This window comes from Bos taurus, chromosome 14 (genome assembly GCF_002263795.3).
Source record: "Bos taurus isolate L1 Dominette 01449 registration number 42190680 breed Hereford chromosome 14, ARS-UCD2.0, whole genome shotgun sequence".
Taxonomy (NCBI): Eukaryota; Metazoa; Chordata; class Mammalia; order Artiodactyla; family Bovidae; genus Bos; species Bos taurus.
In genome coordinates, this window is record NC_037341.1 from 20,846,370 (window position 1) to 20,862,765 (window position 16,396).

Sequence of the window (16,396 nt, forward strand, 5' to 3'; positions counted from 1 at the left end):
TTACTTTCATCAAGAGGCTTTTGAGTTCCTCTTCACTTTCTGCCATAAGGGTGGTGTCATCTGCATATCTGAGGTTATTGATATTTCTCCCGACAATCTTGATTCCAGCTTGTGTTTCTTCCAGCCCAGCGTTTCTCATGATGTACTCTGCATATAAGTTAAATTATATGATATCAAAAATCCTTAGTTCCTTGTATATTATCTTTCATAAATTTTGTCAGAAAATAGCATAAAGCCAGAAAAATGTGTATCATTTTGTTTTTCCAAAAATTTTGGCTGTCTATAACATGATCAAAAGCATGTTTTATAATAAGAAATGGATTTTTTCCACCCAGAAGACACAGAAGAGACCCAAACTAGAGAAATGTCACTTAAAGGAATACTAGTCATGGCTCAAAGTATCCAAGTAAGTCTATTACAGAGAAGTTTAAAAACTAGCACCAACGTTAGTGAAAAGGGCCTATGACTGAGGCAGAAACCATGCTAATGTTGACCAGACCGTGTATTGTATGACACTGTGGAAATTGCAATTAGTAGAAGAGTGATTGTACTCAGGCCTCTGGAAGAAGCCAGGTGAAGCTGGACCAGCTCTCAGCATACACACGAGAACAGAACAATTTCAGGAAGGGCACTGACTCTGCTTTTTGTTGCGTGAGAAAGGTGTTTTACTTATTGAGCGACTTTTTCATGTGTCATGGAGGAGGCTGAAACTGTGGTTTGGAATCAGCATAAATACAGCAAGAAAATGCCTTAGTGCCAGTCTTCAGACTGTTTATTCATAGACAACTGGTCACAACACACTTTATGGTTGAAAGAGGCAGTGACGCATATGAAGCTGGTGAGTCACGGACACAACCATCAGCTGTTCATCAGTCGCATCCAGGAACGGCCACAGGGTCAACAGTTAGGTATGTTCTCTGCCCAGGGAACAAACGCACACTTACATTATCCAAATGAGTGACATGATTTCTTAAATTCTTCAGGAAGGCATAGTTTAGCATATTGTATTACATTGAAAAGCCTGACTCTCTCACTTAGTCCTGAGATGACTTTTTTTTTTTCCGTTATTGAGTGCTATCGTCATTTCTTAAAAAATAAACAGTGGAAAATCTTGCCAGTTGAATAATTGAGTTTTACCAACTTATTAGTTCAGTTCAGTCGTTCCATCATGTCCGACTCTTTGTAACCCCAAGGACTGCAGCAATACCAGGATTTCCTGTCCATCACCAACTCCCAAAGCTTGCTCAAACTCATGTCCATCTACCCACTTATTATGTCTTTTAAAAACCACATCTAAATTCAACAATAGAGAATCAGAAATGTATTCCAGGGGTGAACAAAACCAAAGAAAAGATAGGAAATCCTTTATTTGCCTTTTCCAAGCTTAAATTTTAAACTTCCAACTTTTAGGTTTTATTTATTTATCTAACCTGAAAAATGTCTTCAAAGTTTTCAAAGGCAATTCTGAGATACCACTTTCCTGTTCCCTGTTTAACAAAGGTCCCAGCATTCTCTTCCTAAAAATGTAACTCTGAATTAGAAATGTCATCCTCATAAAGATTTGTTAGAGAAACTAATGACACATTAAACCTTATTTATTGTTCAAGCCCTCTCTTGAGCTTGATGTAGATATGAGTGTCAAGAACTGCCATTGTATAGCTTCCTGATATGACTGTGTGTGGGGGCACATACACATACACACATGAAATTGATGCTTTTGAACTGTGGTGTTGGAGAAGACTCTTGAGAGTCCCTTGGACTGCAAGGAGATCCAACCAGTCAATCCTAAAGGAAATCAGTCCTGAATATTCGTTGGAAGGACTGATGCTGAAGCTGAAGCTCCAAGCCTTTGGCCACTTGATGTGAAGAGCCGACTCATTAGAAAAGACTCTGATGCTGGAAAAGATTGAGGGCAGGAAGAGAAGGAGGAAACAGAGGATGAGATGGTTGGATGGCATCACCAACTCAGTGGACATGAACTTGAGCAAACTCTGGGAGATAGTGAAGGACAGGAAACTCCGGAATGCTGCAGTTCATGGGGTTGCAAAGAGCCGGACAAGACTTAGCAACTGAACAACAACAACAAAACAGCTTTTTTCTTAAATTTGTTGTCTCTTGTGTTGAAAAAACATGACTAACTGATTCCAAATGTTTGAGAAACTTTACTTCAAATTTAATATTATTTTATTTTTACATTAATACAACACCAGTGTGATTGATAATAATTGACTAAATGTTAATTGATTAAATATTAACAAAATATATTTGGCTTTAAATGTGCAGTTCAAACAAATGAACATAGTGCTTATTATATGATTGCCTTCTCATCACAATCTTTAAGAAATGACTATGGGGAAGCTCTTTACTCTCCCACAGATAGTAAAGATGGTTTTTAATCGTTAAGAAAATAAATGATGAATTCAGCACATTTGTGTAGCACAAGACCTTGTCAACCAGAGGTATGAGTTTGAATTTTTATCCTAAGGTGAGAAGGCCCATAGATTTCAAACAGAGAAGAGGAATTTTCTGAGTTTTGTATTTAGAAGATGGCTCTGGAGAGATAAACAAGGGGGCTGGATAGAATGAACCATGGATGCCTGGCTTGAAGTCAGGACATAGTTGAACCATCAGCTTGATGTAGGTACTAATGGGATATGTACACACACACACACAATTAATACACAGGCTTATATCCTAGCCCTGCCCACTGAAATGGTCTAGAAGCAAAAGCAGCCCATAGAGAATACCTAAAAATTTATATAGATATGCCCTCCCACAAGGAGGTGGGATCCTTGAACTGTGGTCTGCATCTGTGGTAATCTGCCTCCCAAAATACAGTGTGAAGGAGAAGGGAGGGAGTTAACATTTCAGTGGAGAAACCAGTAAACACCCCCTAGCTAGGAGATCAGGGTCAACATCGTTTACGATAAATCCTGTTGCTGGAACATAAGTTACACATAATGTATTGAGAATTGCACTTCCCTCTGTCAGCTTCCTCTCCCAAACACAAAACCCCAGGCTAACCTTGAAAAGACACCAGACAAACACAAACTGAGGGACCTTTTACCAAATACCTGAGAAACTGGCAAAGGCCCGAGTAGCCTAAGAAGACACAGTGATTAAATAAAATATAACATTATGGAAGGGATTTTGATGCAGAAAAAGGATATTAGAGAAAAACAAATGCATCTCAGTGAAGTGTATTTTAGTTTAAAAAGAAAACAAAGATCACTCTGGCTGATGTATAAATAATAACACTAAGAATGATGCAAAGAATCACACTAAGACTGGTGCTAAGAATGATGCTGTATAAAGAATGATGCTGAGAAGGATGCAAGAATGATGCTATGTAAAAATGATGTTACAAGCCTGGGTGCCTCATGTCTATATAGCCATCACACCAACTTTTCATATCTTTATCTGGACTCCTTATTTTGGAGAAAAGTGAGCCTTTGTATGCTGAAGTTATGAGTCTTCTTGTGTGTGTGTGTGTGTGTCTTAAATATCTTTATTGATATCTTTTGTATATCAGCTCATTAAAGTCTTTGTTTCCTATTTATTGCATTAATTTCCTGAAAGCTCCAGACTGGCAAAAATATTAAGTACACAGAAGATATCTATATGACATACTTAATATTTATAAATTTGTTATTTGTTTTGCACGTCTATGGCTTAACTGCTTTCAAAACAAAAATCACATATAAAATTACAGACTAATCAAAACATAAAAGTCAGCCAATGTCTATGGTTTACAATGTAGAGCTTGCAGACAACACAGACTATATAATTCATCTGTTTTTTAAAAAAGAAAGCAGTGCCTCATACTGAACTCTAGAAAAATGTGCTCATACACGGGGAAGCTCACTGATGATTCCCTTTATGTTTATAATATAGATCTACACCAAATTATTTCACATATCATATACTCTCTTATATATATATATATATATATATATATATATATATATATATTTAACCAGATTCTGGTGTAAAAGTCACAAACCAACATGCAAATACAAAATGTTCAGTTCAGTTCAGTCACTCAGTCTTTTTCGACTCTGCAACCCCATGGACTGCAGCACGCCATGCTTCCCTGTCCATCACCAACTCTCAGAACTTACTCAAACTCATGTCCATAGAGTTGGTGATGCCATCCAACCATCTCATCTTCTGTCATCTCCTTATCCTCCTGCCTTCGATCTTTCCCGGCATCAGGGTATTTTCTAATCAGTCAGTTGTTCACATCAGGTTGCCAAAGTATTGGAGTATTAATTATGTCAAAGGCTTTGACATAATTAATAAAGCAGAAGTAGACGTCTTTTTCTGCTTTATTAATTATGCCAAAGCCTTTGACTGTATGGATCACAACAAACTGTGGAAAATTCTTAAAGAGTTGGGAATACCAGACCACCTTACCTGCCTCCTGAGAAATCTATATGCAGGTCAAGAAGCAACAGTTAGAACCAGACATGGAACAATGGACTGGTTTCAAATTGGGAAAGGAGTACATCAAGACTGCAGAAGTAGACGTCTTTTTCGGAGAAGGTGATGGCACCCCACTCCAGTACTCTTGCCTGGAAAATCCCATGGACGGAGGAGCCTGGGGGGCTTCAGTACATGGGGTCGATGAGGGTCGGACACGACTGCACGACTTCACTTTCACTTTTCACTTTCATGCATTGGAGAAGGAAATGGCAACCCACTCCAGTGTTCTTGCCTGGAGAATCCCAGGGACGGGGAGCCTGGTGGGCTTCCGTCTATGGGGTCACATAGGGTCGGACACGACTGAAGAGACTTGGCAGCAGCAGTCTTTTGGGAACTCTTGCTTTTTTGATGATCCAACAGATGTTGGCGATTTGATCTCTGGTTCCTCAGTCTTTTCTAAATCCAGCTTGAACATCTTGAAGTTCTCAGTTCATATACTGTTGAAATGTTAGGAATGTTAGAAAAAGGTTAATATATATAGGGGAAAATAATGTCTTATGCATTGTGAAGAGTTTTTACAATCCAGCATAAAGGCAAACGTGGTTGAAAAATAGGGAAACACATATACAATGATAGAAAAAAAAAATGTAGTCACGCCATCTAATAATAACAGATTTCAGATATCACGTACTTAACATTATGTCCAAAAATGTCCATGTGTTGCAGAAGTCTCTACAAGTCAATTAGAATAGGGTCAATTAGATCTGCAAATAGAAGCCTTAGCAAGTAAGTTCACCTCATGATTCTGTCTCTGAGAGAGAGAATGAGGCTTGACTTCCAGTGAAAGGCAGGTAAGCAAAGCCATGAAGAAACCTTCTTTACAATAGCTTAACTGTACCAATTCAGGGCACTGCCCACATTTCCCCAGCTGCTCATGCACACAGTATTCTGTGATAAAATGATTCCGTTAATTTTAAAAAAAGCATAAATGGAAAAAATAATAGAACTCAATGAAGTTAGTGAAACCACAAAGGCACTGAACTCAGCAACGCTTGGGAAGCTAAGGGATAAAATTAATCGTAAAATCTGAATGATTAATCTTCCATCAGCACTCTGATTTTGGATTTACTATTAACATTTCATACTAGCCTTTGGATAAAATTGAAAAGTTTGACAAGAACCAATGTTTCAGAAGAAGCAGTGTCACCTGTAAACATCCTGCCACCTAACAAAATGGCCTCGCATGGAGACCGGGATGTGACAAGACAGGAAACTTTCAACACCCAGGCCTGGAGAAGACGGACTGCACATACCACTGTGAGTAAAACCACTCTGGTGCAATAGAGCTACGGATCATTTATGTTTGCTCGTAAGAAAAATTCCAAAACTAACAAATCTTTTTCTCCAGAATTACAAAAGATAAAATCTATGAGTCAGTACTGTAATGTGATTGCAGAAAAATGGACAACTGAAAAGAAAACTCCACGCCAACCCCAGCATCCCAGTCCACTTCCTATGGCCAGCTCCTTCCACCTGCTCTGAGGATGGAGCCTCAGACACCATCAACTCAAAGCTGAACCAATGATCATCTCTGTCACTGCGGCACAAGCAATGTAGCTTCTTTCTTACACACAACACTGATATGCTTCTTCAAGATTTTCTTTGAGGGTATTACTCAACACCGATTCTTCTAAAGGTAATGAAGGTGGCACAAAAAGTTCCGTGGAATTCTTCTGCAATTCCACAAAGACATCTGGTCACTTCATACTTTCATTCCTCCCCCCATCAGTTTTTTCTTTTTCTAAATTACAATTGACAACTCATGTAAGATTTCGTTATTTTACTTAAAATAAGGGAGCTTTTCTGTGTCTCCCCACTCCAGATAGTGAAGATTTAGTGAAACTCAGTGCCAGTAATTAGGAGGCAGATACTGTAAAATTCAAACCTGGACATCAGCGTGTCCCACTCAGAAAAGATTCTATACACGTAGAAACCTGTGCTTTCTGTCTCACATTTTATAAGCAAGACAGGTTAATTTCAATTTCAGTTTTCCTTTCTGATGCAGACACGCGTACCTGGCGTAAGGAACAGTCTCCCAGCCACCTTCACACACAGACCTCAGTGTTTCCTGAGAGCCGGAAGTCAGCGCCTCCTCCAGGGGCACGCGCCCATTTGAGAAAACATTCTCCCTTGCATCTTACCTAGTAGACTATGTTCACAGAAATCAGACAGAGGCAGGAGTGTCCTAGAGGACAGTCAAGGACAGGGGATGCAGAGCCGAGCCCCTGCTTCCCCAGTGTACCTGCACGGGTGGTGCTCCAGGCAGGCTGGGCCTCCTCCCTGGACCACAGACCTACTTTACTCTGTAATAAAGCAGGTAGTACATCAGGGGATCTGGCAGAGGGAGGCTCAGGACCTTCTCTGAGGAAGTTCCTCTGAACTTCCTCAGAGAAGTTCAGGAAGTTCACCGGGGTCCCAGGCTTGGCCTCTGGCGGGGTGGTCACCTCTTCTTTCCCACCACTCCTCCTCCAGGTCTCCAGAGCCATTGTCATCAGTGGGGTTGGAGATCCGACTGGCAAAGACCTCTTTGTGCAAAAAGACAAGCGTTTCCACTTGGCAGCGGCGAACTCGCCTTCGTTTAAAGCTGGGAGTGTTCTTCAGTCTGTTTCCCATTTCTGTTCCCTTCTTCCTGGTGAACGATCTTCTTAATGGTACCCCGGATGGCGATGTGGGCCAGGTCCTGGAGACTGTGAACTGCCAGGGGTGTCACGTAACTGGACGAGCCTCGGCTTCGCTGACTGACTGGCAGGGCTAGAGCGGCAGAGCAGAGGAGACAGCCAAGAAACCTGCTTCTTGGTTTCCCAAGCGGCAGGGCCAGTGCGCGTTAATCTCCATCGTTTCTCTTGCAGCAGCGGGACCAGGATGCCCCCAACCTTGAGGAGACTCTTCGTGTACTGCTCCTGCTCCCTCTGCACGCCTGGCCTGCAGTCCACCTAGTCATACTGACAACAATCCGGAGAAATCTCCAGGCCATTGCCAGTAACGAAGGAGGGTTCAGAGAAGTCAAACTTGTCGAAGCTGTCACTTGTCCTGATAAAGAAGCCCAGCTTCTGCTTTGCGTACTCTGTCACATCTGAATGGAGTTCCACCGCGTGGTTCACACCCAAGAGGCCGACAATGAGCCCCACTATGGAGCTGAGGTACCCAGTGCCGCTGCCCAGATTCAAGAAGGAGAGGCCAGGCTGCAGGTCGAGGGACTCCATCAGCCCCAAAGAGATGCACGGAGCAGAGAGGTGGATGTTGCTGTGCTTCCACGCCATGTGCGTTCTCTAAACTCTTTGAGGTAATAGCCTGCATGGTCAATAGCTCGGAAAGCCTGCACCACCAGCTTTGAGCCTCCTTCAGATTGTCTATCAGCTCATTGTCATCCTCACCAGTACTGAAGGCGCCTCCTATCTTCGAGATCACGCTTAGGCAAAGCTACCGCTCCTCCGGTGCCCCTCGCCCATCCACCTCCCACCATGCAGCCTGGACCTTTGCCGCCATAAACATCCACCCAGTCGTGAGTCTTCTTGATGCACAATTTCTCTAGATGTGAAAATACGATGCATATTTCATTCTTCTTTCATGAAATGTGACTGTTGACAACCTTACCATTTGGATGGAATACTGCTTTCCCTGCTACACAGACCACTCCTGTTATAACTTCATTTAAGGCACTGTAATTCTGAAAACTGATCTCTCTTTTCACATTGAGGGTGACACCACTTTCAGTGACAGCAACCTCGGGAAATGTTTGCCAAATCACTCACATGACTAGTGAGGGGTGTACTACTCTTCTGGTTGACCAAAATATATCACCAAGTCGGGAAATTCTAATAGAGAACCTGAGACACAACACTTGTTTACAAAAGTGGAATAGTTGTGTTTCAAGTCGGTCTCAGTGGTTTGGAGCTAAGCTTTCTAACCTGACCTTCACTTTGGTGCACCTGTTTTGTGTTCTGTATACTTGTTTGCAGTCTGTCCATCTCATCTTGCATTTCTACAGTTATACCAGAATTCTGGTACACCTCAGTAGCATCAACGAACAGAATGGAGTCAGACTGGACCCCTTGGGGAGCATTTGTCCAACGACTCCTCCGTGATATTGACAGCATCATCAAGATGTCTATATAGATATAGATATAGATATAAACTGCAACTAAGCAAAAATCTACCCAAACAAAAACCTTGGGTAAATTAATCTACCCTAATCAACAAAATTTGTAAATATGTGACAGATGTTCAAATCTAGGTCAGCCAAGCCTGGATGTTTCCTAAGCCTGTATATTTTCTACTGATAACTTGATTATAAAATTACTGAGTTGTGTATTTTGCATTTGCACATATAATTCCTCTTTACCTTTAGAATTAAGTCACTGACCCCCAAATTGCCCTCTTCTGCTTCTAATTTATTTAAAATAGAACACAGTTTAGCATGGTCAAGAGGAAAAGAAATAACATGTAGGGCATGCTTGCTGTATGCCAGGTTTTAAGCTAGAAATTTCACAAATTTTAATCATTTCCCACTGCAGCTTCCATCTAGCTTTTTGTAGGAAATCTTAATTTCATTGGGAATTAGAATTACACAGTAGGTTCTGTGAAGTGAGAAATGATAGTCTATCTTAGGGGCTTCCCTAGTGGTTCAGCTGGTTAAAAAAAAAAAAAAAAAAACCTGCCTGCCAGTGCAGGAGACAAAAGAGACATGGGTTCAATCCCTGTGTTGGGAAGATCCCCTGGAGGAGGGCATGGCAGCCCGCTCCAGTATTCTTGCCTGGAGAACCCCATGGACAGAGGAGCCTGGCGGGCTACAGTCCATGCAGTCGCAAAGAGTTGGACACACTGAAGCAATTTAGCATGCACGCACGCAGTTTAATACACAATTCACTAAATCAAACATTTCACTGTCAGTACACCCTTTGGCAGTTTTGTTCCTCCAGTTTTAATATTCAGTTCTTTTCTCAGTCAAATGTTCTATAGTTTTGAGTACATACCTTCATTAAGAGTTTTAAATATGTATCTTTGTTCAGAGTCAAGTCATGGATTTTCCGAACAGTGTGACAGGAGCAACATTATATTTGAATAGACAGCTCCAACTGATTTATTAAAGTATTGCTTTTTAAAAGATGAGCAACACTAATCATATCCAATGTTCAGTCAGATCTGCAATGTGTGATGTTTGCCATGCAGGTTGTGGTCTATAACGAGCCTGTATGGTTTTCTGAGCTGAATGAGTTGGGTTTTTAGTCCTTTTCTCTACTAAAATACTGAGATTACAAGATTGTCCTCTTGAGTAAAAACATGTTAATATCTTTCTCTTGCTGAGGCTAGGCCATTTTTGAAGCTGGAGGGTAACTGCCTTGCTGAGGGAAGGTAAGTAGCTGTGGTTTCCTGAGAGTATTAAGTTCCAGTGACAGCCCTCTCTGCCGCAGGCCCAGCAGATGAAAACTACTCAATTCTAGATCCAGTACATAGCCAGACACATTTAAACCTGGAACTATATTTTACAAAAAGATGTTTAATATCTAAGATATTTGATAAAAATTTTCCCCATAGGTTAGGGTGTCAGGAAGGACCATTCATATCTCCAGATTATAAAACATTATTGATTAATGATACTTGTCAAGGGTTTAGAAGGTTATGGTATTTTAATCAAATTCACACTTGGAAACAAATTTCCCCTCTTTTGAAAAACATACAGTTTTATCTCAAGATAAAACAGCATCAGTTGAATGAAGGTTGACAATTTGTGTTGGTGGAGCTAGACAATTGATTTAAACTTTGATCTTTAGAATTTTCTGTGACATTGGAGACATTTTGACTCTGAAACATTACACAGCTGTATCTTGCTGGAAAGGTCCAGGAAAAGGTGACAACCGATATCAGTATAATACCGATGGAAATTAGACCCACTCCTGATCCCCACAACGGTGTGTCCATGTATCACTTTCCCCTGCAAAATAAAAAATACCTTATTGAAATGAAGAAAGGATGCTCTAGAAAACTGGGCTGTGTGAGATGCCTGCACTGTGTATCTTCACCTGCTCTGATGTGGTCCCTGTCCTTTGCCCTCTACCTCATCCTGGTGGCAGTTTTTTAACTGTGCCCTCTTCTTGTATATTCTTTCAGTGCCTAACTTTCACCATGATTTTGTGACAGTTAGTCACTGTATTTGATTGCTTTTTACACATTCTTTACTCTGTAACCTCTGCTGACAGGATAAATAAAATCTTCCCAAAGCATTAGATACAATGATTTGAATGAAAATCCTCTAGGAGCCTCTACACAATTTTTCAAGCCTATGTATAATGTCATGTTTTATTACACTTACTCAATTTAAGTTGAATTAGGCAAGTGCTATGTCTTATTCTTCCTATATTTGGATTTTTCCTCACCTACAGTCTAGCATAGAACATGCACAATCAAGGTTCATTGAATTTAATTAAATTCCTTTTCCATGGAATTTGGGCTTCCCTTGTGGCTCAGCTGGTAAAGAACCCACCTGCAGTGTTGGAGACCTGGGTTCAATCCCTGGGTTGGGAAGATTCTTTAGAGAAGGGAACTGTTACCCACTCCAGGATTCTGATTGGAGAATTCCATTGACTGAATAATCCATGGCGTCACAAAGAATCGGACATGACTGATCAGCTTTCACTTCACTTTCCATGGAAAGACATTCTTAATTCCATTCAACAGCTGTTTTTCAGTGTCCATTTCTCCAACTCACCTCACTTCAACATCACAGATGATAGACAAGCAAGTTTCTTCTCAGATATCATGACATATTTTGCTTCTTCTGATTTTTTGCCTGTTTGTATACTAATCCAAGCAAAGATGATTGCCAAAGTCTTGAAAGTGGAGGAAACTCAGTTAACATGAGCCAGTTTATGCACCTTGGCCACACCCTGCAATAGCAACGGTGCTTCCCACTCGTGTGTCAACTAGACCAAGCAGGGACCTTGAGCCTATACCTCCACCTGTGTAACAAGGGGGACCCACATTCTCCTCTGCAGCAGGATTAGAGGGGGACCACTGCAATATAAGCTCCAGAGCCTGGATAACTTTGTCACAAAATTGTTAATATGATCCAATTAAAATGAACTGGAACGTCTACATAAAGAAGCCAAAGGTTGCTTAAAGAGCTATCAAATCTAAGGGTTTCCCAGGTGACAGAGTGGTAAAGAACCTGCCTGTCAATGTAGGAGATGCAGGTTCGATCACTAGGTTGGGAAGATCCCCTGAAGTAGGAAATGGCAACCCACTCTAGTATTCTTGCCTGGAATATTCCATGGACAGAGGAGCCTGGCAGGCTACAGTCCATGGGGTTGCCAACAGTCGGACACAACTAAAGTGACTTAGCATCAGATCAGATCAGATCAGATCAGTCGCTCAGTCGTGTTCGACTCTTTGTGACCCCATGAATCACAGCACGCCAGGCCTCCCTGTCCATCACCAACTCCCAGAGTTTACTCAGACTCACATCCATCGAGTCAGTGATGCCATCCAGCCATCTCATCCTCTGTCGTCCCCTTCTCCTCTTGCCCCCAATCCCTCCCAGCATCAGAGTCTTTTCCAGTGAGTCAACTCTTCGCATGAGGTGGCCAAAGGACTGGAGTTTCAGCTTTAGCATCATTCCTTCCAAAGAAATCCCAGGGCTGATCTCCTTCAGAATGGACTGGTTGGATCTCCTTGCAGTCCAAGGGACTCTCAAGAGTCTTCTCCAACACCACAGTTCAAAAGCATCAATTCTTTGGCGCTCAGCCTTCTTCACAGTCCAACTCTCACATCCATACATGACGACAGGAAAAACCATAGCCTTGACTAGACGAACCTTTGTTGGCAAAGTAATGTCTCTGCTTTTCAATATGCTATCTAGGTTGGTCATAACTTTTCTTCCAAGGAGTAAGCGTCTTTTAATTTCATGGCTGCAGTCACCATCTGCAGTGATTTTGGAGCCCAGAAAAAGAAAGTCAACCACTGTTTCCCCATCTATTTGCCATGAAGTGATGGGACCAGATGCCATGATCTTTGTTTTCTGAATGTTGAGCTTTAAGCCAACTTTTTCACTCTCCACTTTCACTTTCATCAAGAGGCTTTTGAGTTCCTCTTCACTTTCTGCCATAAGGGTGATGTCATCTGCATATCTAAGGTTATTGATATTTCTCCTGGCAATCTTGATTCCAGCTTGTGTTTCTTCCAGTTCCCCCCCAGTACAAAATAAAAAAGCATAAGGCAAAACAAAACTGTGTCCTTTTACTACTCAGTTCTCACTGCCTTGCCAAGGTCATATGTAAGCCACTTAGTAAATGTTTCCTGACAAATGAGTAAATGAGCCAAATCATAGTAAGTTGCTTCTTATAGACCCAATTTCAGTCACATATTTTTTCCACTGTAGTAGCTTTACAGTAGTTAATGCTTTCTGTAATTTGACTATGTAAAAACTGGGTGGATGGATGGATGGATAGATAGATATAGATTAATGATTACCAATTTTAACCTGTTCTCAATGAATAACATATCTTTTAAATTTGATCTAAATTGTAGATGCTTGGTTTATTTTATATTTGTGCTTGAATCTTGTTCATAAATAATTATTTTTAAAATAGGTGTGCTTGAAATAATCAAATAAGTGGATTATGTAGTTGTTTCCTTTTGACCATTATTCCTAAAGATGCTTCCAAATCACAGGTTTCTGAAAAGAATCTCTTTATTTCCCTTATTATAAAAATTATGTGAGTACACAGTGATTCTGAAGTCCACTGAATGCATTTCTCTCTTTGTCAGAGAACTCATTCTGTATTTTTTATCCATAAAGGTCCTTGCAGGAAGATATTATTAATGTCCGTCCCTTAACTTTACACCATCTGACCTCATTTGTAAGGTTTCTTCCGAACACAGCTTGCATGGCTGGCTGCTGCATCGCACAGAATCAGAAACATACATTTTGGTCTGAGCTTGTCTTCTCTCCCTGCCCCAGTTCAAGAATCATTAACCTGATTTATAACTTTTCCAAGTTTCTTTTTACTTCCACTTTCCAATTTTTAAGGTGTTTGGCGAGTTTACTTTTTTTCCATTCTAAGTATCTTTCTCTTCATCACAAAACAAATCAATTGTTTTAATGCACTAGCCTGGGGGCAAGAAAGGCTGCCAGACCCCTGAGAGGAGGCAGCCTCCCTTCAAGTCTAGAGACTTAAAGAGAGAGTCTGACAGGAAGAGGGGGAGCAGCCATGGACTCTCTCAGAACAGGGGGCCCAGCACACAGCCCAGGACTGACCAGGAGGAGGAGAGATGTCCAGAGCACAAGAAATCTAAAATGGATGCTTAAGTGCAATGCTAAAGTGGATGAGTAAAAAGCAGGATTAGTCTGGCACTTCAGGGGGAAAAAAGCTATGACAAACCTAGACAGCATATGAAGATGCAGAAACATCACTTTGCTGACGAAGGTCCATATAGTCAAAACTATAGTTTTTCCAATAGTCAGTTATGGATGCGAGAGTTGGACCATAAAGAAGACAGCACCATAGAATTGATGCTTTTAAGTTGTGGTGCTGGAGAAGACTCTTGAGAGTCCCTTGGACAGCAGGGAGACCAAACCAGTCAATCCTAAAGGAAGTCAACCCTGAATATTCATTAGAAGGACTGATGCTGAAGCTCCAATACTTTGGCCACCTGATGCAAAAAGCCAACTTGTTGGAAAAGACCCTGATGCTGGGAAAGATTGAGGGCAAAAGAAAATGGCGCAGCAGAAGATGAGATGGTTGGATGGCTTCACTGACTCAGTAGACATGAATCTGAGAAAATTCCGGGAGATAATGAAGGACAGGGGAGCCTGGTGTGCTGCAGTCCACGGGGTCTCAAAGAGTTGGACATGACTTAGTCACTGAACAATAACAACAATATGACAAATAGTATATATGCTTTTTCTATGAGAGTAAGTATGACTTTTGAAAAATGTAAAAAAATTAACAGAATTAAGTGTAGTAAAGAAGATGGTAATCTAAATTTGCAATATGCTGTAGGGACAAGCAGAAAGTGATTATTATAAAGATACAGCTGTTATCGACTAAAAGCCCATGGGGTCTCAAAGAGTTGGACACAATTTAGTGACTGAACAACAGTCTGGCACATTTATTTTTTATTATATTAACATTTTATATAACACTGGAAGGTGTGGTAATAACTGAATAAAATCCACATTTTGTATAATTGCATGTATATATGTGGGGTTACTCAGTCGTGTCCGACTTTTTGCAACCCAGTGGACTGTAACCCACCAGGCTCCTAGGTCCATGGGATTTCCCAGGCAAGAATACTGGAGTGGGTTGCCATTTCCTCCTTCAGGGGATCTTCCTGACCCAGGGACTGAACCTGAGTCTCCTGCATTGGCAGATGGGATCTGCCACTTGAGAAGCCCCATAATCACACTGAATTATCCAAATAATTTTTAAGACAACAATAACACCACCACCAGCAATGAGTGATATGATGAAAGGCATGGGGAGCCAATATGGTGGCTCCATCAGACTAATATTAGGTGAACACGGAAACAGGTAAGTGCTGGGGTTAAGCAGGCATTTCACACTAAAAAGAGGGAGCAGGCTGGCCATGATGAAGGAAAACTGAAAATTCAAATTATGAAATAGAACTGATAAAATATGTGATTCAGGAAAACAGGAAATATAAAACACACAACAGTCTTGGGCACCAAAGAACCACAAGTTTGAAGGTGTTTTTTTTTTTTTTTTTGTCCTTTATCATTATTTTCATAGCTAACATAGTTAACATTGAACCTGATGCTCTTGAATAGAGGTGAATTTCAATTATTTTAAAACTTTCACTATATGTTCCAACTGTTTTGAAATATATTAATACATTCTCCACATATGTAAATGATACCATTTTCACCATATCATGGCTTAAGACAAGGAAAGGGGTTGACAGAGTGTTATTCATTACAAAATTCTTGTAATTATTGTCAAAGACTAGTTGGAATTTTTGTAAACAATATATTAACCTGAATTAATCTGAAAAGTAAATTATCTTTTAAACCTTTTTCCTCTTATATAAATTAACATTATTTGTTGGGGATGTATTGATTTGACTCAATCAAGCAACACTTGTAAAGTTAATGAAAACCAGGATATCTGCAGATTAAACAGAGGATGACTTGCTTCCTGATGCTGCGTCAAGCATGATGTGAGCATTGCTGTTAAATCCTGTTTTCCATTATTGCTGCAAAATGTTATTAAAAGCATTTATGAATTCAAATGATTAAATCTTTTGATCTCCACAAATGAAATAATCCCTGAAGACACAGGATGAAAATTCTAATTTTCCTTCAAACCACTGTATATTTGAGGACTCTAATTAATCCACTAGTTTTTTTTACAGGATAAAGTTCATCTTGATTTTGCATCCATTTTAATAACTTGAAGACTTCAAGAACTGATTTAAACTTTTGATAATTTTGCTTGGGATGTGTTATTATATGGAAAGATTTCCTCAAGCTGTCATTTGCAAACACATAGTCTAAGATACTGCAAATATATTAAAAGTAGCAAAAATACAATAGCCAAAAATAAAAAGACAGAAAACAAACTCAAGAATGTGTTTGCCAAATCCCTTCATCTTATTTTCCTATCACCCTGGCATCTTTTACATACGGCAATGCTAATGTGAAAACAAAGCCTCCTGCCAATAAACCTCTTTAATTTTGCTCTTGTTCAGTCTCTAAGTCTTGACCAACTGTTGTGACCCCATGGACTGCAGCACACCAGGCTCCTCAGTCCTCCATTGTCTGCTGCAGTTTGCTCAAACTCATGTCCATCAAGTCAGTGATGCTATCTAACCATGTCATCCTGTGTCACCCTTCTCCTTCTGCCTTCAATCTTTCCCAGCATTACGGTTTTTTCCAATGAGTCATTTCTTTGCA

At 40.5% G+C, this 16,396-nt stretch overlaps 1 pseudogene; it reads right to left on the reverse strand.

The window, feature by feature from the left end:
* Positions 1-6,708: 6,708 nt before the first annotated feature.
* LOC614437 (protein-L-isoaspartate O-methyltransferase domain-containing protein 2-like) lies at positions 6,709-9,464 on the reverse strand (annotated as a pseudogene).
* Positions 9,465-16,396: the final 6,932 nt, after the last annotated feature.